Below are 22,624 nucleotides of genomic sequence, written 5' to 3'. Positions count from 1 at the left end.
AGCCTGTTAATACGTTGTTGGTTTCTGGGGCATTGTACTTTGGCCTGCTACAATATATTATTTGATCATACTTTCTTTAATCTATTTTTCATTTTTATCCTCTTTCCCTTTACTTCTTTTATTGAAAAAGTATTGTCTGTCTGCAATACCCACCAAATCTGCTATTACCACTTTGTTCAACAATGACAACAAACAAGGAACATGCCACACACCCCTCTTGGCGCATCACCATAGACTCCCGTCAGCCCCCAGCTACTCCCTCACCTCCTTGCAATTAAGGATTCTCTCAGTGCTTATGCTGCATTTTCTTGAAATCCTTTACCATTTTTGACTCTGCCACCTCCACTGGGAGGCCATTCTGTTCATGTCATTTGATGCCCTATAGAGAAGATAATGCTCTATAGTTTAGTATTCACAAAATCAAATCCCACAGTGTTTGGAAAATAATGATGACATAAATTACTAAATAACATTTACAAACTTGCTCCAACTTATTATAACAAATCTCTTTATTAGAAAAATATACTGTCATGCTAAACGCATAACTTTTTTTTAAAAACACAATAATCACAATAATACTGTCTTTTCACACATTCTCCATTCACCCATAGTACCTGTCTAACAACATTACTTGACTTTCCCTTTTTACCATATACCGATGTTATATTTATATACAAATAATGATCTCACTTTGCTTGTATTGAATTAAATTACTATGACAATATCAGAGTTATTTTGTTATCCCCTGAGCCATCTTGTCCCAGCCTTCCGCATGGGTACTTGGTATTTTGCAAATCCGAAGTTCTATTCTTAAAGTTGTAATATAGTCTCTGACTCAGTTCTCCATTTTAGGAAACAAAACTTTCAATCGTCCACAGGTACTTGGTGAAGGACTGAGGTAATCACTCCTGAATTTGATGTCGGTTTTTTCCTTATGCAAATGTCGGTTCCTCAATGCAGGACCGCATTTCGCTCACTTCCTCAGGAGGAACCACCGCATCATCTAGAACAACACAATCCCACTATTACCCCACTACTTACTAACATGCTAATTTTAAATTTTTAAACAATACTAAATCACCATACATTTTTATACATATACGCAAAAGAATCACCTACTTTAATCAATACGCACCGGCTGCATGCCTGGGCGAGACTTCTCAGCTCGAGAACCAACTGCCTTATCTGTGAGACTAAACGGAGAGGTACGACCGCCATGTTTAAATCCTCACGTCATAAACCACCCCGCCTACTACATTTAAAGAGACATAACCTCATACCCATTCTACTTCCTGGTTAAGCCCCATTGGTGCCACTGTTTTCCAGGTGTAAATATATCGTTGTTCAATGGATAGCAAACGAGTACTGATATCACCCCCCTTACTACTGCTTAGAGGGATCTGTATCAATACCGCACATCTAAGTTGTTGTATAGTATGATTACTTTCGTACCAGTGAGCTACTAAAGGATTCACCATTTTCTTCAGACGTAAATTACTAATATGTTCTGCTAATCTATTCTTTAAAGGGCGTTTCGTATGTCCTATGTAGTAAAGCCTGCAGGGGCAGATAATACAATATACCACCTGAGCACTAGTACAGGTGGTATTTTGTCGCAAGAAAAATTCCTTATTGCTATGGGGCCGCCCTATAGTATCCACTAGGGACTCAGTGCTGGAGCCCTTATCCAAATACATCGATAACTTGTTAAACCCCATAGCTAAAAAAGCGGAGTCCTACGTAAGGGATTCTATGCACTATATACAAATATTGGAACAGCTGGAACCCCAAGTTGATGAAAATTTCTATATGGTGGGCTTGGATGTGCTTGCTTTATATACAAATATCCCCCAAGATAAAGCCGTACAGATAGCTTGTGACCAGTTTGAGACATTACACATGTCGCAATTAAAAACTGACGTGCTGAGACAATTGTTGACGTGGGTGGTATGTCACAATTATTTTGAATTTGAGGATCAATTTTATAAACAAACTAAGGGGGTAGCTATGGGGGCCACGGTCGCGCCCTCATTAGCATGCCTCTATATGATTCAGTTCGAGAAAAGACATGTGTATGAATCTCAATGGTACAAGTATATCGTGTCATGGAAGCGATATATTGATGATGTGGTAATGTTATGGCGGGGACCCATCGCAGAATTGAGGAACTTTTTGGGGCATTTGAATACCGTGGACTCTAATATTAAATTTACCTCTAGAATATCGCAGAATGAATTGGAGTTCCTTGACATTAAAATTAATAGAATAGAGGATGGTGGGTTTATTACTACTATTTTTCGGAAACCTACCGACCGTAATACCTTACTACACTATCAAAGCTTCCATCATCATGGTTTAAAGAAAGGGATACCGGTTGGTCAATTGATGCGCCCGAGACGCTTATGTTCCTCTACTTTGGAATTTAAAAAGCAGGCTAAAATTATGATAGAGAGATTTAGAACCCGCGGTTACCCATCTAGGATCCTCAAAAATGCGTATAGAAGGGCCCTTTATGCCCACCGTTCATGGTTATTTTTACCAAAGTCAAGACCCCCTTCAAAAGCTTTGGCATGTGTCATTCCATTCTCACACAAGGCTTCTGCCATCTGTGGGATTGTACATAAATATTGGCATGTGCTCTCTATACACCCGGAATTCAAGGAGCGACCTAAGGTGGCCTATATGCGTCAAGCTAATGTGGGTGAATTATTAAAGAGACCAAGATTGAATATAGAGGAAGGCAGACTATCCCCGTGTGGGACATGTGTATACTGCCGTTATTCCTTGGATACAGGATCTATTCCTATACCCCATAGCAATAAGGAATTTTTTTTGCGACAAAATACCACCTGTACTAGTGCTCAGGTGGTATATTGTATTATCTGCCCCTGCAGGCTTTACTACATAGGACATACGAAATGCCCTTTAAAGAATAGATTAGCAGAACATATTAGTAATTTACGTCTGAAGAAAATGGTGAATCCTTTAGTAGCTCACTGGTACGAAAGTAATCATACTATACAACAACTTAGATGTGCGGTATTGATACAGATCCCTCTAAGCAGTAGTAAGGGGGGTGATATCAGTACTCGTTTGCTATCCATTGAACAACGATATATTTACACCTGGAAAACAGTGGCACCAATGGGGCTTAACCAGGAAGTAGAATGGGTATGAGGTTATGTCTCTTTAAATGTAGTAGGCGGGGTGGTTTATGACGTGAGGATTTAAACATGGCGGTCGTACCTCTCCGTTTAGTCTCACAGATAAGGCAGTTGGTTCTCGAGCTGAGAAGTCTCGCCCAGGCATGCAGCCGGTGCGTATTGATTAAAGTAGGTGATTCTTTTGCGTATATGTATAAAAATGTATGGTGATTTAGTATTGTTTAAAAATTTAAAATTAGCATGTTAGTAAGTAGTGGGGTAATAGTGGGATTGTGTTGTTCTAGATGATGCGGTGGTTCCTCCTGAGGAAGTGAGCGAAATGCGGTCCTGCATTGAGGAACCGACATTTGCATAAGGAAAAAACCGACATCAAATTCAGGAGTGATTACCTCAGTCCTTCACCAAGTACCTGTGGACGATTGAAAGTTTTGTTTCCTAAAATGGAGAACTGAGTCAGAGACTATATTACAACTTTAAGAATAGAACTTCGGATTTGCAAAATACCAAGTACCCATGCGGAAGGCTGGGACAAGATGGCTCAGGGGATAACAAAATAACTCTGATATTGTCATAGTAATTTAATTCAATACAAGCAAAGTGAGATCATTATTTGTATATAAATATAACATCGGTATATGGTAAAAAGGGAAAGTCAAGTAATGTTGTTAGACAGGTACTATGGGTGAATGGAGAATGTGTGAAAAGACAGTATTATTGTGATTATTGTGTTTTTAAAAAAAAGTTATGCGTTTAGCATGACAGTATATTTTTCTAATAAAGAGATTTGTTATAATAAGTTGGAGCAAGTTTGTAAATGTTATATAGATAGCTCCAGCAATTTCTAAAGAGTCCCTATTGAGTGGCATTATAAATTACTAAAGCCAAGAATGAATATGCTGAATAAATAAAGCTACTAGCTCCATAAACAATGTTTGTTAAACATATTCATTTACTTTATAATTACTTTTTTTCTTTTGCTTTTATTAAAGAGTGCCCTCAGTGTAAAACCACTATTTGAGACAATTAATTTCTATGCCATGTGGTATAGCACTTCATTCATTGGGCTACTCTTTATTATTATGTGCTATAGCGTATAATAAATAGTGCTTAAAACAATAAACTCAAAACGTGAACTTATCTCTTAACGTTCTCAAATGAATTGCCTCAAATAGTGGTTTTATACTGAGGGCACTCTTTAATAAAAGCAAAAGAAAAAAAGTAATTATAAATTAAATGAATATGTTTAACAAACATTGTTTATGGAGCTAGTAGCTTTATTTATTCAACATATTCAGTCTTGGCTTTAGTAATCTATAGTTTTGTATGTCATCCTATATAATAAAAAGCAACTCCAACATTCTGAAGCTGACTCCGTGGCACTGTGGCAGTGTAGGGTTCATAAGTCTGTAGTTCAGCGTTTCATTGGCTCTCACTGTCAAGGAAGAACCAATCAGACAGAACGGAACTTGGAGGAGGGAAGTGGAGTGGATTGAACCTCTAACAAACAATCATATACAGGGAGATACGAACATCAGTGGAGGCAAGTGCACAGAACGGAAGGGAAGACAAACATTTAATCACTTTGACACTCACTCACTCACACACACATCACACACACAATCACTGTGTATCTCTCTCTTACACTGTCTGTAAAACACACTGTCACTCTCAGTCTCTCACATGGGCAACTGTATGTTGCATTCTCACGAGTAAGGAGCTCTTCTGATGTGATTGTTAAACTGATTGAAGGGCCTGAACAAGGAAATCTTTTACCACATTGTAACACAGTTTACACAAAAAATATTGCATATAAAGAAATCTTACACATGTAAACAGCAATTATATTCAGAATACAACCGTGGAAACATTAATGGCAGGAACTCATTACATTGCTAGCGCCCGTTTCATTGCGTTAAGAAAAGGGCCTTTTTTACTAGTTTCTTAATATTATGGAACTTTTTTTCAGGTAGATTTAGGGAACATATTAGGGCAAGTAGCACATCATCAGCTAATGTGTGCTACCACCCATTGCTGTGCAACATTTTCCATAGGTCCAATTTGATGTAATGGTTGCTAATAAAGCACAACAGTGGTGTTAATGAGGCCTATTGCTGTGGCACAAATTAGCAGCTCTAGCAGTATGTTTGAATTTATTTATTTATTTTGTTACAGTTGTACCCCGTGCTTTCCCACTCATGGCAGGCTCAATGCGGCTTACATGGGGCAATGGAGGGTTAAGTGACTTGCCCAGAGTCACAAGGAGCTGCCTGTGCCTGCAGTGGGAATCAAACTCAGTTCCTCAGTTCCCCAGGACCAAAGTCCACCACCCTAACCACTAGGCCACTCCTCCACTGTTGCTACTATTTGAGATTCTACATGGAATGTTGCTATTCCACTAGCGTAGTCGGCCCTTGCAGATCACCAATGTGGCCGCGCAGGCTTCTGCTTCTGTGAGTCTGACGTCCTGCACGTACGTGCAGGACGTCAGACTCACAGAAACAGAAGCCTGCGCAGCCTTCTACATGGAATGTTGCTAGTGGAATAGCAACATTCCATGTAGATTCTCCAATAGTAGCAACATTCCATGTAGAAGTCGGCCCTTGCAGATCATCAATGTGGCCGCGCAGGCTTCTGTGAGTCTGATGTCCTGCACGTATGTGCAGGACGTCAGACTCACAGAAACAGAAGCCTGCGCAGCCCTCTACATGGAATGTTGCTAGTGGAATAGCAACATTTCATGTAGAATCTCCAATAGTAGCAACATTCCATGTAGAATCTCCAATAGTATCTATTTTATTTTTGTTACATTTGTACCCCGCGCTTTCCCACTCATGGCAGGCTCAATGCGGCAGGCAATGGAGGGTTAAGTGACTTGCCCAGAGTCATAAGGAGCTGCCTGTGTCGGGAATCAAACTCAGTTCCTCAGGACCAAAGTCCACCACCCTAACCACTAGGCCACTCCTCCACTTTGGTCCAAGACATATATGTAAGAGGTTCCAACACTGATATATATTAGCTGAGTCTCTGGATAAAGCTCCTGGAGCTAAAAGCACAAAGCAAAAGAAGAAGAAGAAGCTGTGTGATGTTGATGTTGGAGACAAATTAAGAACTTGAGAAGTTTAATAAAGCAAAAACATTCTTGGGAATTAAGCAGTGTGATCAGAGATCCAATAACCATGACTATGTACGGTGTAAGTATTTTAAATTAAAAAATAAAAAAAAGAGGATCTTAATTCTAACTGTACTGTATAAAATGCTTAATTTATGGGTGTTTCAAATACTTCAAGAAGCAATAATCAAACGATGAAGCATAGTTACAGCTCGTCAGTATGACAACTACGGAATTTCAAGCTGAAAGCAGACAAACAAACAAGAAAGAATTTGAAAGTTGTTCAAATATTCCAGCTAGTTGATGAATTATTTACGCCAGGCAATAATAGACCTACACAGTCCACTTTATTGATTTATTTTACATGACCTCAGCATTCCTCTTTTGCTGCTTCAGCCTACCAGTACAGAGGCCCAGGAGACTATACTGCAGACAGAAGTCAGGGTCAGCCAAAATCTGCTTGCCTTAATTGTGTATAACAAAAGAGAGGGAACGAAGTACAAACTAAAGTCCAAACAAAAAAAAAAACAGCACCACGGGCCTTTAAAAATGGAACACAGTTCTTTAATGAATGAGCCTTGACAAAAAGACCCGACACGGGCCGTGTTTCGGTGACTAGCACCTGCGTCAGGGGTCACAGTGATGACGTGGAAAACTTGGGGAATAACTCGAATATATTCCTCTACAATATATTATTCCTTACCCCGTTTGGATACAGAAAGTGAAAGTGCCTTGGTGCTTTGTAGCTTTTACTATATGAGACGTGGGGTAAGGAATAATATATTGTAGAGGAATATATTCGAGTTATTCCCCAAGTTTTCCACGTCATCACTGTGACCCCTGACGCAGGTGCTAGTCACCGAAACACGGCCCGTGTCGGGTCTTTTTGTCAAGGCTCATTCATTAAAGAACTGTGTTCCATTTTTAAAGGCCCGTGGTGCTGTTTTTCCTTAATTGTGTGCCATCACCCAGAGTGAATAGGGAACGGGAGCTGTATGATTAACAAGAGTTCACTTTAGATGCTTAAGACTCACACATGCTACTTATATAGACAGAGTACAAGCTGCTGAAGCAAATGCAGGCAGAGACAGATGCCATGTACTCTCAGCGAGAATACACTTGGCAGCCACCTAGCTACTGGTGCTAATATTTACATGCTGAAAATATAAGATTTAAAAGACAAATTAGCATCTTCAGTTTGAGTCAGATCTATTTTTTTTTTTTGGTTTCTATGCACTTAGGGCCCTGTTTACTAAGCCACGCTATAGGTGCGATAACGTTTTAGCACGTGCTAATGCTCAAGACACCCATAGGAATATATGGGTGTCTCTAGCGTTAGCGCATGCTAAATTTTAGTGCAAACTAAAAATGCTAGCGCGCCTTAGTAAACAGAATTTAACCAGTCAATATTCAGCTGGCAGTGGCCATCATTTTAATTTTTTTAACTGCTGACCGTTGCTGGCTAAGTTAGATCCGAATATTTAATGTAAGGCCATGTCCAGGCATCGACACTAAATATCTGGGTATGACCGGACATATGCTGCCTGCTGGGACTCGCTTAAGAGATCTTTAAGCTTCTCTCCTTCTGATCCTCCCCCAAAAGCACAGCCCCTTTCAGACGCCCCCTCCACAAAAGCACTGGATCCCCAAAAAAATGTCCCACTCTGGACCCCTTCTCCAGAAAAACTGGCTCCTGAAAAGGACAGCCCCATTCTGGAAGTTCTCCCTCACCCTTGTAGCCCCCCCCCCTTTTCCCATGGGCTTATCATAACCATCTCTGGTGGTCTAGAGTAGGAAGGGCAAGAGTGATCCCCACTTGCTCCTGTCTACGGCGGCTCCAGTTCAACATGGCTGCTGTGTCCTCTAGTGGCAGCCATGTTGAACACAGAGCCACCATGGGCAGGAGCAATCCTTACTCACTCCTGCCCTTCCTACACTGGACATAAGAACATCCATACTGGGTCAGACCAATGGTCCATCTAGCCCAATAACCTGTTTCCAATAGTGGCCAATCCAGGTCACAAGTACCTAGCAGAAACCCAAAAAAAAGCAACATTCCAAGAAACCGTGCAATTTGCAGAGTGAAAAATATTTCCTCCTATTTATTTTTAAAGTATTTCCATCTAACTTCATTAGTGTTTGTACTTTTGGAAAGAATAAAAAAATTGATTCACTTCTACTCATTCTACACCACTCAGGATTTTATAGACCTCAATCATATCCCCCCCTCAGCCGGAGCTCAAACCTTTTTAGCCTTTCCTTATATGAGAGGAGTTCCATCCACTTTAGCGTTTTGGTTGCACTCCTTTTAACCTTTTCTAATTCCGTTATCCCCCTGATTCGATAAAGGTCACCAAAAATTGTACGTGCAAATTTAGGCATGCTCCCGATTTGCGTGGGCAATTTAATAGAATAAGCCAATTAGTGCTAATAATTGACTTTTTAACAAGCCATAACTGGCACTAATTAGATGTAATTGGGACCAACGCGCATTAGGTTAGGTGTGGGAGCCGTGCCTAAAATTTATGCCAGGTCCAAAAAAGGGGGCACAGAAATGAGAGGGTCATGGGCGTTTTGTGGTGTGGTTTTTGAGTTACACACGTAATTACAAAACAATGGTGTTCCGCTTCTAAATTAAGGCACGAGCGTTTACATCACGTTTTCGTTGGTGCAAATAGACATGCCTAAATTTACGAATGACTCTCTGTTTTAAGCGTGTATTCTATAAACCACGCTGAACTTTAGGTGAGGCTTTTAAAATACCATTTAGCAGCTATTGTTCAGCGACAATTTTTTAGGGGCCATTTATAGAATCTAGCCCTATATCTTTTATAAGGTATGGTGTAACCAGGTACCTCTCTTGTGCAGCCAAGGATAGAACAATCTCCTCCAGCCACAGGCTCCCAGTACAATGAAGAAATAGATGTCCACCAGTAACTTCAATCTTAAGGACTTTTATTCAATGCAGGTTTCTAGTACACAGTTCCAACAACAGCATTCACCTTCAATCTTAAGCACATGTAAGCCACCTGAAAGTGTGTGGCAAATAGCCCCCTTTAAGCAGTAGGCTATCAGCACATACCAGGATTCAATACAGGCTTACAGTCAGCTCCAGTCTGGGCTCTTTATCCAGTGCACAGTAAACAGTAGTTCAATTCCCAAGACAATCAGTTCTTTCAGTTCATCATCACAGTTCAGTCACCAAGCAGCAGTTTCTACCTTCTATCCTCTTTACCTTCGGGAGAGTTCAATATTTTAGGGACTCCTTCTACCCAAGGGTTTTCCCCTGTCTCAGCTTCACAGTGAATCCAATACTTTTGGGACTTCCTCTCACCCAAGGAATTTCAGCCTGCTTCAGTACTTTAGGGACCTCCCTGCCCAAGGATTTTCAGCCTGCAACTGCTTCTCTCCCGCTACTTCTCTCTCCTGAAGAGAACTCCATTGCTGGGACTCCTTCCCACTTGCCTAATCAATCCCTGGCTTCAGTTACCACAACCAATCATTCTTCTTCCACTAGCTTCCCCACACCAGCTGTGTTAAGCATTAGACTAATGAGACCAATGGAGCTCCTGCACACAGGGTTTCCTAACTCTCTTTCCGCCTAGTGGCAGCCACTCTACACAACCTGCCAGCTTACACCCATGTCTTCCCCGATTGCAGCTAGGAGTCCAGTCCGGGTTCTTCATCTCACCCTCTGGCTCCTTGCCTTCTGGGACTTGTATTTCAGACTGAAACTGCCTTAACCCAACTATCCTGGATGTGACTTTATCACATACATGTGACCTTATCACAATGGCGACCACAATTGAACGCAATACTCAATGTGAGGTCGCACCATGAAACAATACAGAGACATTATAGCATGGCTCGACAAACTCCGGGTGCCAGGTCACTATGGCAACTTAAAAATTGGACCTGGCGATAAGGTTTGCAGCCGGCACAAAAACATACCTGATGAACAGTGCAGGCAACCTCTTCTCTCCCTTCCTAACAAGGCAGACAAAAATCTTCTTTCTGGAACGGATGGTATTAATTCCAGAGTACTGATAGAATTGAAAGATAAACTTCCAGAACTATTGTTAGTAATATGTAATTTATCTTTAAAATCGAGCATGGTACCAGAAGATTGGAGGGTGGCCAATGTAATGCTGATTTTTAAAAAAGATTCCAGATGAGATCCAGGAAATTATAGACTGCTGAGCATGAAATCTGTGCTGGGCAAAATGGTAGAGACTATTATAAAAAACAAAATTACAGAGCATATTCAAAAGCATGGATTAATGAGACAAAGCCAACGTGGATTTAGTGAAGGGAAATCCTGCCTCACCAATCTATTACATTTCTTTGAAGGGGTGAACAAAAGTGTAGATAAAGGTGAGCCGGTCGATATTGTGTAACTGGATTTTCAAAAGGCGTTTGACAAAGTACCTCATAAAAGACTCCAGAGGAAATTGGAGCATCATAGGATAGGAAGTAGTGATTATTGCAACTTACTTCTCACTGGTCTTCCTCTCAGCCATCTCTCTCCTCTCCAGTCTGTCCAAAATTCTGCAGCACGATTTATTTTCCGCCAAAATCGTTATACCCACACTAGCCCACTCCTCAAGTCTCTTCACTGGCTGCCTGTCTGCTTCCGCATACAGTTCAAACTTCTCGTACTGACCTTTAAATGCATCCATTCTGCAGCCCCCATTACCTCTCCATTCTCATCTCTCCCTACATTCCTCCCCGTGAACTCCGCTCACTGGACAAATCTCTCGTCGTCCCCCTTCTCCTCCACTGCTAAATCCAGACTCCGTTCCTTTTCTCTCGCGGCACCCAGTGGCGTAGCTACTTGGGGCCTGAGGGGGCCTGGACCCCCGTAGATTTGACCCTGGCCCCCCTGCCGCTGATCCCCTTGAACCCCCTGCTGCCACAACCCTTCCCCGCCATCGCCGCCCGCCCTGCCGCCGCATGAGATACCTTGTTTGCTGGCGGGGGTCCCCGAACCCCCCCAGCCGAAGAGAGTCTTCTTCAGCGCCAGAGTAGCGCCTTCGTTAACGAAGTTCCTGGTGTGATCAGCTGTTTCTGATGCCTTACGTCCTGCACCGTGCATGCAGCCCCGTGCAGGACGTAAGGCGTCAGAAACAGCTGATCGCACCAGGAACTTCGTTGAACGAAGGCGCTACTCCGGCGCTGAAGAAGACTCTCTTCGGCTGGCGGGGTTCGGGGACCCCTGCCAGCAAACAAGATATCTCATGCGGCAGCGGGGCGGGTGGCGACGGCGGGGAAGGGTTTGGTGGCGGGAGGGGTGTTCAAGGTGATCGTCAGCAGGGGGGGTCCAATGTGGAGGCTGCGGCGGCTAAACAGTGCCCCCCCACCTCGGGCTCTGGCCCCCCTCCCGGCGAGGTCTGGCTATGCCCCTGGCGGCACCTTATGCCTGGAATAGACTTCCTGGACCTATACGTCTAGCTTCATCTCTACCTGTTTTCAAATCTATGCTGAAAACCCACCTTTTCACTATTGCTTTTAGCTCCTAGCCACTACTCAATTGCCCTCCCCCTTGTCCCTTCCTTCCTTCTCACCTTTACTTCCCTCACCCATAACTGTCTGGTCTGTCTGTATTGTTTAGATTGTAAGCTCTTTTGAGCAGGGACTGTCTCTCTTTATGTCAGGTGTTCAGCGCTGCGTGCGTCTGGTAGCGCTATACAAATGCTAATAATAATAATAATAATAAAGTTGTTTTGTATTTCAGTCCTTTGCAATTTGGGTAGTGTAGGTTTAGGTAGGATCTTGATGATTTGACTTTGTTTCATTTAGGGGTTCTTTTACTAAGGTGTGCTAGCATTTTTAGCTTGCACTAGAAATCAGCCGGCGCTAAACACTGAGATGGGGAAAATCCACTGTTTCTGGGATAAGCAGTATAAAATGTTTTGTATCATTTTGGGGATCTTGCCGGATATTTGTGACCTGGATTGGCCACTGTTGGAAACAGGATGCTGCGCTCGATGGACTTTTAGTCTTTCCCAGTATGGCAATACTTATGTACTTATGTAATAGGAATATAATGGGTGTATCAGGGTTTAGTGCCAGCTGATTTCTGGTACGAGCTAAAAATGCTAGTGCACCTTAGTAAAAGATCCCCTTAATGAGTTATATTACACTAATTGTATGAGCACAGCAGCTGTTAGGTGGGCAGCAAACCAGTGGCGTAGCTATGTGGGGCCGGGGGGGCCTGGGCCCCCGTAGATTTGGCCCTGGACCCCCCTGCCGACGACCCTCTCGACCCCCCCCCCGGCCGCCAACCCGCCGTCGCCTGCCTTTGCTGGTGGGGGACCCCAACCCCTGCCAGCCGAGGTCCTCTTCTTCTCGCAAAAGGCTTCCTTCTGTTTCTGACGTCCTGCAAGTACAACTTTTGCAAGAAGAAGTGGACCTCGCCTGGCGGGGGTTGGGGCCCCTGCCACCAAAGGCAGGCGATGGCGGGTTGGCGGCGGGAGGGGGGGTTGAGAGGGTCGTCGGCGGGGGGGGGGGGGCAAAGTTGTTGGTGGTGGCGGCGGGGTCGGCAACGGCGGGCAGGGTGTGTGTGTGTGTGTCAGCAATGGTAGGGGGGGGGGCTAAAATGTATCCACTCACCTTGGGCTCTGGATCCCCCTCCAGCAAACAGAGCAAGTGCCCTGGGCCCCCATGCCATAGGGACCTTAAATCTGTTCGAAGCTTAAGAAGGTACAGATTGCTGGTGAGCTTTGGGGCCCTACCTCAAATTTCTTTCCTGGGCCCCAGTATGTATTACAGGTTCTGTATATGAGGATGAATTTATTTTTGTTGCATTTGTACCCCGCGCTTTCCCACTCATGGCAGGCTCAATGCGGCTTACATGGGGCCATAGGAGCCACCTTTTTTAAATTATTGGGGGTGCTAACCCCAGTGGAAATCACCCCTTCCTGGACACATACAAGGAATTTATTCAATATTGGGGGTGCTCAAGCACCCACAGCAGCCACCGAGTTGGCTCCTATGCATGGGGCAATGTATGGTTAAGTGACTTGCCCAGAGTCACAAGGAGCTGCCTGTGCCTGAAGTGTGAATCGAACTCAGTTCCTCAGGACCAAAGTCCACCACCCTAACCACTAGGTCACTCCTCCACTACTTCCAGAATCTAGCACTGTGCCCTTCATGGACAGCCACCGAGTTGGCTCCTATGCATGGGGCAATGTAGGGTTAAGTGACTTGCCCAGAGTCAGAAGGAGCTGCCTGTGCCTGAAGTGTGAATCGAACTCAGTTCCCCAGGACCAAAGTCCACCACCCTAACCACTAGGCCACTCCTCCACACATTAAATCTGTTAAAGCTGATTCTATCTCCTAAGCTTTGTTCCTTTGACATAGTAAATAACATTGCTGACACAAATGAATAAGAAAGTCTCTGCATCTGTGCAGAGCAACTGCTGTGTTTTAATTCTGTTAACTTATGATTTTCTTCCTGTCCGTTATTATATCAGCATGTGTTTCATGTCTCAAGATAACTAGACTGTACTTGCTTGTAACATGCAGTATTACTGAATATATTTTGTGTACAGATACTAACAGAGAAAAACAGATAAAGCAGAACAATATTTTCAGCTGGTGCTTTCCCTAGGTAAAGCTGTTACAAACAAATTCACATACTCAAGATTAAACTCTGAAAGGCACTGACATTTTGTGGGCATACTCACTAATGTTCACAGAAAAAAAAACAGACCATTTCCCATAGACTTAGGGTTAAAAAGCTTAGCTGTTTTTCATATATTACACAACTCAAAACAAGTAAAGAAAAAAAATCCCTCACATTTCAAGGAGGAAAAAAGATCTCATCAAACTGCGGCAATCAATATCAACAGGTACACCGCTCTTTTTTTGCAGTTCTTCTTGCCCACAGTACAACAAGTAATCATAGATCAAAAACCTCCTGAAAAAATTATTGTAATGGCACCTTATAAAGCACTACTCAAAACATCACTTCAAGTGCTGACGATAACGCCACAAAGAATATCCTATATAATAATTCTCACCTCCAACGTTCTGTCGCTGCCTGGGACCCTGGCTTCCACCATGGTCTGCTAGGTGCTGTAGATCAAGATGACGTCAGGAATCCCACTGATTGGCTGCGCCTCGGGTGAAGTCACCAGGAATCCCACTGATTGGCTACGCCTCGGGTGACGTCACCAGCCCGACGCACAGCAACACAACATGACCCAGCCAGCAGCAAACAGCAACCCAGACACTGGCTGCCAACCTCCCGACCCACCCGCGCACAATAACCGCCAACACCCTCCCCTTTCTAAGTCTGGATTCGGATTGTCGGAGACGACAAAGAGGGAGGACGGTGACCGAGCGGCTGCGGCAACTGTACAATGTGGAGGAGGCGGGTGAGGGCTCAGCGCAGCCATCCCGAATCCAGCGCAGCCGTCATCCCCGTTCACTCAACACAAAGCAAGCAAACCTAAGAGATGATGCAGGACGTTTCATACACAGGAGTGGAAGTGAGCAAAGCAAGTCTACGGTAAGCAAGGAAGCCCATTGGTTAATCTCTGTTTCCAATACCCTACGCAGCCGTCATTGGTATACACTCAAAAACCAGCAAACCTAGGAGCTGCTGCTTCACATTGTCGTTTTTTAATTATTGTTCCATCTGAAACAAGACTAAAGCTGTTTCAACTGGAAAGACAGTGCCTTAAAATGTGGAGGACAAAAGGAAGGAGGGAGGGAGACCCTGCAACTGGGAAGGAGACCCTGCAACTGGGAGGGAGGGAGACTCTGCAAAGGAGGGAGGGGGGACCCTGCAACTGGGAAAAAGGGAGGAAGGGAGGGAGGGGGGACTCCCTGCAACTGGGAGGGAGGGGGGACCCCCCTGCAACTGGGACACAGACTGGGGGGACGACGACCCTGGTACTGGGAGGGAGGGGGGACCCTGGCACGTACTCTCATTCTCACACACACACACTCGCAACCAGTCTCACTCTCTCTCTCTGTGACACACACACACACTCACTCTCATACCCACTCTCTCAAACATACACACTCTGAGGAAAACCTTGCTAGCGCCCGTTTCCTTTAAAACAGGAATGGGCCTTTTTTACTAGTACAAAATAAAACTTATCTGAGTAGTGCAGCGTTTGTGTGATCAGCGGCTCCACTGCTTTGAGCTTTTCTGCTGGGGTGGAGAAAACTGATCACACAACCGCTGCACTACTCAGATAAGTTTTATTTTGTATATTCTTTGTACGTTATTGTCAGCACTTGAAGTGATGAGGTTTTGAGTAGTGCTTATAAGGTGCCATTACAATCATTTTTTCAGGAGGTTTTTGATCTATGATTACTTGTTGTACTGTGGGCAAGAAGTACGGCCAAAAAAAAAAGAGCGGTGTATCCTGTTGATATTGATTGCCGCAGTTTGATGAGATCTTTTTTCCTCCTTGAAATGTGAGTTTTTTTTCTTCACTTGTTTTGAGTTTAGTGGTTTCTCATTATTTATAGTGAAGTGGACCTGTGTTTGGTTTATAATTTTCATATATTACAAACAAATGAAAGAACCCAGCACTAAAGCAGATGATATACAAAGAGGCATATTTTCAAAGCACTTAGCCTTCCAAAGTTCCATAGGTTTCTATGGAACTTTGGAAGGCTAAGTGCTTTGAAAATATGCATCAAAGTCTAGAAAAATATATTTTCTCACATTATGAGCAAAACTTAGTCAGGAAACCACCAAAAATAATTCAAAATGGTAACCGAATATTTATTTATTTTATTTATTGCATTTGTATCCCACATTTTCCCACCTCTTTGCAGGCTCAAAGTGGCTTACATAAATAATAATAATATTGTTATAAAGTTGAATCCTCAGTGTGGAAATCAAAACTGAGATAGCAGTGAATACCGCTCTCAGAAGAACAGCTGTGTAATCAATTTTGAATACCCACACCTTTACTTTAACACACCATCATCAGATTCAACGTGTGTATTTGATTCAAATATCAGGCTTATTTTCGAAAGAGAAGGGCGCCCATCTTTCGACACAAATCGCAAGATGGGTGTCCTTCTCACAGGGTCGCCCAAATCGGCATAATCGAAAGCTGATTTAGGGCATCCTCAACTGCTTTCCGTCGTGGGGATGACCAAAGTTCACAGGGGCGTGTCGGAGGTGTAGCGAAGGCGGGACTGGGGCGGGACTAACACATGGGCGTTCTCGACCGATAATGGAAAAAAGAAGGGAATCCCTGAAGAACACTTGGACGACTTTACATGGTCCTTTTTTTCTTACGACCAAGCCATAAAAATGTGCCCTAAATGACCAGATGACCACCGGAGGGAATCGGGGATGACCTCCCCTTACACCACCTGTGGTCACTAACCCCCTCCCACCCTCAAAATAATTTTTCAAAATACCTTTTCCAGCCTCTATGCCAGCCTCAAATATCATACCAAAATCCATGACAGCACTATGCAGTTCCCTGGAGCAGTTTTAGTGGGTGCAGTGCATTTCAGGCAGGTGGACCCAGGCCCCCCCCCCCCCCCCCACACCTGTTACTCTTGTGGTGGTAAATGTGAGTCCTTCAAAACCCACCACAAACCCACTGTACCCACATGTAGGTGCCCCCCTTCACCCCTATGGGCTATGGTAGTGGTGTACAGTTGTGGGGAGTGGGTTTTGGGGGGCTCAGCACACAAGGTAAGGGAGCTATGCACCTGGGAGCAATTTCTGAAGTTCATTGCAGTGCACCCTAGGGTGCCCGGTTGGTGTCTTGGCGTGTCAGGGGGACCAGTGCACTATGAATGCTGGCTCCTCCCACGACCAAAGGGCTTGGATTTGGTCGTTTCTGAGATGGGTGTCCTCGGTTTCCATTATTGCCGAAAATCGGTGGCGATCATCTCTAAGGTCGATCTAAATTTCGCAATTTGGGCGTCCCCGACTATCATCGAAACGAAAGATGGACGCCCATCTTGTTTCAATAGTACGGGTTTCCCCGCCCCTTTGCCGGGACGTCCTGCGAGGACGTCCTCGGGAAAACTTGGGTGCCCCTTTCGATTATGCCCCTCTATGTGTATCAAAATAATAAAAAATAGTGTAAATATGTGACAATAAAAACAGATAATGTATAGTTCCCCTATCAGAATATTTCTGCATGAATTTGTAAATAACTGTCGATCAGTTGCCATTTTGAGTTTGCTTGGTGCTCCCGGGTGTCCTTGATGTCCATCAACGGGGTTCCTGAAGAAGTTTTGTTGAACCCAGTTGGACTGAGACATCTTTGAGATAAGTGTTATTCATGCACTAGACATAATTATACAGAGCCCCTTTTACAGAGCGGCCCAATGTGAGCTTACCGCTCGCTCTTTCGGGACTGCGGTTGGCCCAACCCAAGCACATGCCATTTCTGGGGAAAAAAGAAAACCACTGCTGGGTTAGCGCGTGAGCCCTTATCGCCACTTCAACGGGTGGCGGTAAGGGCTCCCTGTTGCATTGTCATGCAGTAAGAGTTCTCTTACCGCACGGTCAAGTGTGCTGGGGGCTTTTTTACCCGCTGCAGTAAAAAGGGCCCTGGCACGCGGGGAAAAACAGCCCCCGCTGCTAGCGCAGGGCCCTTTTTCCCGCAGCTTGGTAAAAGCGCCCCATATGTTTTTACTGGATGGCATTTAATATTCTGATCACCGTATACAGACCTGGCATTGTGACTGATTCACAGTTATTTAGAAATTCATTCAGAAATATTCTCAGGGAGGAACTTTACAATATTTATTTTTTATTGTGGCACACATTTACACTATTTTTAATTATCTTGGTGCACATATTGAATCAAACACACACGTTGAATCTGATGTTGGTATGTTAAAAGTAAAGTTATGAGTATTTGAAATTACACAGCTGTTCTTCTGAGAGCGGTATGCACTGCTATCTCCATTTTGTTTTCCACACTGAGGATTCAACTTTATAACAATATTATTATTTATATTTGATTACCAGTTTGAATTATTTTTGGTGGTTTCCCCGACTGTTCTGCCTCATAATTTGAGAAAGTATATTTTTCTAGACTTTCATATATTACAGGCAAATATGTTGATTAATTTGTTAGAGCCAAAAAAACAAGAAGAAAAAAATGACTTCCAACACAAAGATCACATCTCCAAGTCCACATAAAACCTTTCATTGTGAAATATAAAATGGGATTATATATGCTGGCTTGCAATCATTACCACAGTGAAAGTTGTTATCTATTTTTGTTTAGCATATTGATTTAATGTGTCATATATAATTATCTGCTTATGAACTGGACAACATGCTGATAATACTCTTCAAAGGAGGTCTGAGAAATCATAGAGCCAATGAATCATGTTAATGTGCAGGCACTATATATCAGAAATAATATGCAGATAACGATCAGTTGTCTACAGTGATCTAGCTAAGGATATATATCAGTTGTCCCAGCTTGACCACCTGTGTATATTACTTTTCATCTAAGTCAGTTTTACCATCTCTTTCTTTGGACTTCTACCATGCTGCACTTCTAAACGTAGTAGTTTCCAAACTCAAATCATTACTAAGATCTTATAGCTACCACTACCTTTTAGCTCTGTTCTTACCATGGCTCTCTGTATCTGTCCAAAGCCTGTTTAATTTCTAGATCTACCATTTCACCTTGAAGATTATTCCAAGCATCTATCACCTTCTAAAGAAGAAGTATTTCCTCTGAACCTTCCTTCCTCTCTTTGTTTCGTGAACCTTGTGTCCTCACACTTTTTTCCCCGTAGAAAACTGCACCCTTCTGTACTTCATTGACTCCAACTTAGCAGTTGCATAACCAGGAGGCAATTTCCGGCTGGGCACACGCATTTCATCTCCCACCGAAATCCATCAAACAATTATTACCTTTGCCCAGCCGTCTGAAGACATTCTCTGCTATGGCAATGGATGGCTGTGCTTCCAGCTGCCGATGCTGCCCCCCCTCCCCCACCTGCACATGCTTAGATCTTGCACATGAACTGAGCATGCATTTGAAGTGCTGGTGCTGATGGCTGGGAGTGTGACCACTGACTGCAACAGTGTTCACAAGGCCCGGGGGTTCACCAGAGAATGTCTTCAGATGACTGGACTTGGATCCCTACCAACGACAAAGATGGATGCATACCACTGCTGGTGGTCCCCTGCCCAGCTATGCTACTGCTGTTAAGTATTTGGATCATTCTATCGTATACTCACTTTCCTTTTTTTTCTCCCAGTGAGTACAGTTTGTTTTCAGCCTATCTGCAAGGTTAGTACCATTAGAATCTGTGTCAACTAAATCTATGCCTAGTATACAAATCTGTATACAATTGACTCATTAGCTGCAATAACAACCTTGAGACAACAGGTTAGATCCAGAAGTTTGAAAATGTCCCATATACCTGGTCTGATCACAATATATCTTTTGTCCTTTTCAGTAAATGGGTAATAATTTGAGTCAGAATACTGGAAAAATGAAACTGTGTAGGAGTGTGGTGAATCCTGCCCAGTTTCATGAATTAGTCTTTGCAGGTATTGACTTTTTAGATATGGATTTGATAGAGGAGGGGAAGCTGAATAGAAACATTTATTAAAATCATATTTATATTATGTTTATGCCTTTAAAAGAAAAAGCAATCCAAAGAAACATTTTATCAGGTTTTCTAAAACATTACACCAACAAGAGCAGACCTGCTCCCAACTGGAAATAAAGTGGACTTGGAAAGAGAACTGCAGAAAGCTGAAATGAATAGGTTTCTCAATTCCAGATGTATAGAAAAGCAAAGAAAGATTGTTAAATGAATTCTTGTGTCAAATAACTCTTCTAGCTTTTCCAAAATTGTTAATAGGGCTATTGTTCTCCGCTGGCCTTCAGAACATCAGAAATAGCTATGAGAATATAGCAAAATTCTTCCAAAGGAAAAGCAATGACATTTGAAAACTCTTCTGTAAGCCACAAATGTGCGCCTGCAAATGTGTGGGAAAATGTGGGATACAAATGTAACAAATACATCCGTAGTTGATGCAGTACTTCATGATCAAATTTATGTTCAAGTTCATTTATCTGATATACTGCCAATTAGAGGGCTTTCTGAACAGTAGAAATCCAAAAGACTTGTATGTACTCAGGGGGGGGGGGGGGGGGGGGTCTGATATTCACTGACTGGGAAAATGACCTTGGGGTGATAATGTTTGAGGATCTCAAGATGGGAAACCATTGTAACAATGCTGTACCCATAGACAAAAGGATACTAGGCTGCATAGAGAGAGGCATAACCAGCAGAAGAAAAAGTCTTAATGCCCCTGATAAGTCATTGGTGAGGCCCCACTTGGAGTACTGTGTTCCATTTTGGAGGCTGTATCCCACTAAGGGCATAAAGAGACTTGAAGTGGTTCGGAGATAGACAACAAAAATGGAATGGGGTTTGTGCTAAAAGAGATTTGAAGACCTGAATATGTATACCCAAGAGGAAAGAAAGGATAGGGAGATATGATACAGACGTTTAAATACTTTAAAGGTATTAATATACAAACAAATGTCTTCCAGAGATAGGAAACGGTAGAACTACATGACATGAACTGAGGTTGCATGATAGTAGACTTAGGAGTAACATCAGGAAATACTTTTAATGGAGGTAGATGCCTAAAATAGACATAGAATATACTTTGAACATGTTCATGCTTCTCTAATTGCTATGTAAGACACATTGAACTTGAGTTCTACTTGGGCTAATGCAGGATATAAATGTCATAAATACATAGAATAGAATAGCCTCCTTGTGGGGGTGGTGGAGACAGTCAAAAACACAGAGCAGCGTATAGTAAACCAGTAGCTGTTTTTAATTTCTTTAATCAATTAAAAGCAACCTTAATAAAAAGTAACATGAAAGGCCATAATCGAACGGGGCCGGCCATCTCCGGGGCCGGCCCCGTAAAATGGCGTCCCCGACCGTATTATCGAAAAAGATGGCCGGGCCATCTTTCGTTTCGATAATACGGTCGGGGCTGGCCAAATCTTAACATCTGGGCCGGCCTTAGAGATGGCCGCCATTGATTTTCCCCGATAATGAAAACTCATGGCAGACATCTCAAATCCGGCTATATCCAAGGCACTTGGTGGTGGGAGGAGCCAGCATTTGTAGTGCACTGGCCCCCCTCACATGCCAGGACACCAACTGGGCACCCTAGGGGGCACTCAAGTGGACTTCACAAATTGCTCCCAGGTGCATAGCTGGGGCGAAGGGAGAAGAACGTAGCTCTATCAACTGAAGCTACAAGTGTCGGTAGCAAGTGAATTTGAAAGATAAGTAGTCTTTCAGTTATTAGAACTTTCTACATAGCTTACAATATAGTTACTGTAGAGATATCATGCACTATTCGAAAGTGGTATAGCAAATATTGCCTTCATATCAGTTAGTGACTCTACAGTACTTACGAAGGTTTTTTTGTATGGCTAATGATGAACAGAGGATCATATAAAGATCTGATTCAGCTCTATTAGATTATATTAATCCAGGAGCTCTGTGAGGCCATTTTTTCCTTCGTTACAAGTATTTTGTCATTATCATTAAAGTTTAAATCATTTTCAACATGTGGGAAGCACTATTGATTTATATCTACAGACTGGATAGACCACAGAGTCTTTATTTGCCTTAATTTTTCTCTGTTTCTACATAACAATGCAATATTCTACTGAAAAATATAAAATTAAAATACACAACATTAAATTGAGAGAATCATACAGAACCCCAAATTGCAAAGAATCATAAATAAGTAAAGAATCCCCCCAAAATAAAAAAAACAAAGACTTTACCTAGACAGTCGCCCAAATTGCTTATAAGGGTGCAAATATAGGGTTACCCAACCCCTGATGTAAACTACAAGAGAATATAAAATAGTTAAAACATAATAGAAATGTTTAACACCAGAACTGAGCAACTGAAACTACTGCCAATTGAAGGGACCCTCTAGTGCAGGTTTCCTTTTAAAAAAAAACAAAAACCCCACACACAGATCTGGAAGGGCTGCTATTATGCAATTGAAAGGATCATCTAGTACAGACCTCTGCAATGGACCAGCCATAAAAATATCTTTAAGGCAGTCCAAGGACTAGGCACAGATAGAGAGGCCCAATTAAACATGTGGGAAAATGAGTACAAATTTGTTTTTTTTTAAATGGGACTTTTAAAACTTCTGAAAGGAAAGTTTGGACCTAAGGAAAAGTGGAAGGTTGTTCAAGAGGGTTGGGGTGACATCACCGAAACAGGAACTTTCAATATAGTCAAGCCAGATACAACAGTGTGAGGACACAAATAAAAGATGCTGTTGGAAAAAGCAGAGAGCTTGCTGGGGAATGTAAAG

At 42.9% G+C, this 22,624-nt stretch overlaps 1 protein-coding gene across 2 annotated transcripts in view; it reads right to left on the bottom strand.

Annotated features, from left to right (window-relative positions):
- Window positions 1-22,624, bottom strand: part of RNGTT (RNA guanylyltransferase and 5'-phosphatase) — a 723,922-nt gene that overhangs the window by 103,656 nt on the left and 597,642 nt on the right. The window lies entirely within an intron of this gene.

Source organism: Microcaecilia unicolor, chromosome 3, assembly GCF_901765095.1.
Source record: "Microcaecilia unicolor chromosome 3, aMicUni1.1, whole genome shotgun sequence".
Classification (NCBI taxonomy): domain Eukaryota; kingdom Metazoa; phylum Chordata; class Amphibia; order Gymnophiona; family Siphonopidae; genus Microcaecilia; species Microcaecilia unicolor.
The sequence above is the reverse complement of the archived record's forward strand: the minus strand, read 5'-3'. Positions and strand labels throughout refer to the sequence as shown.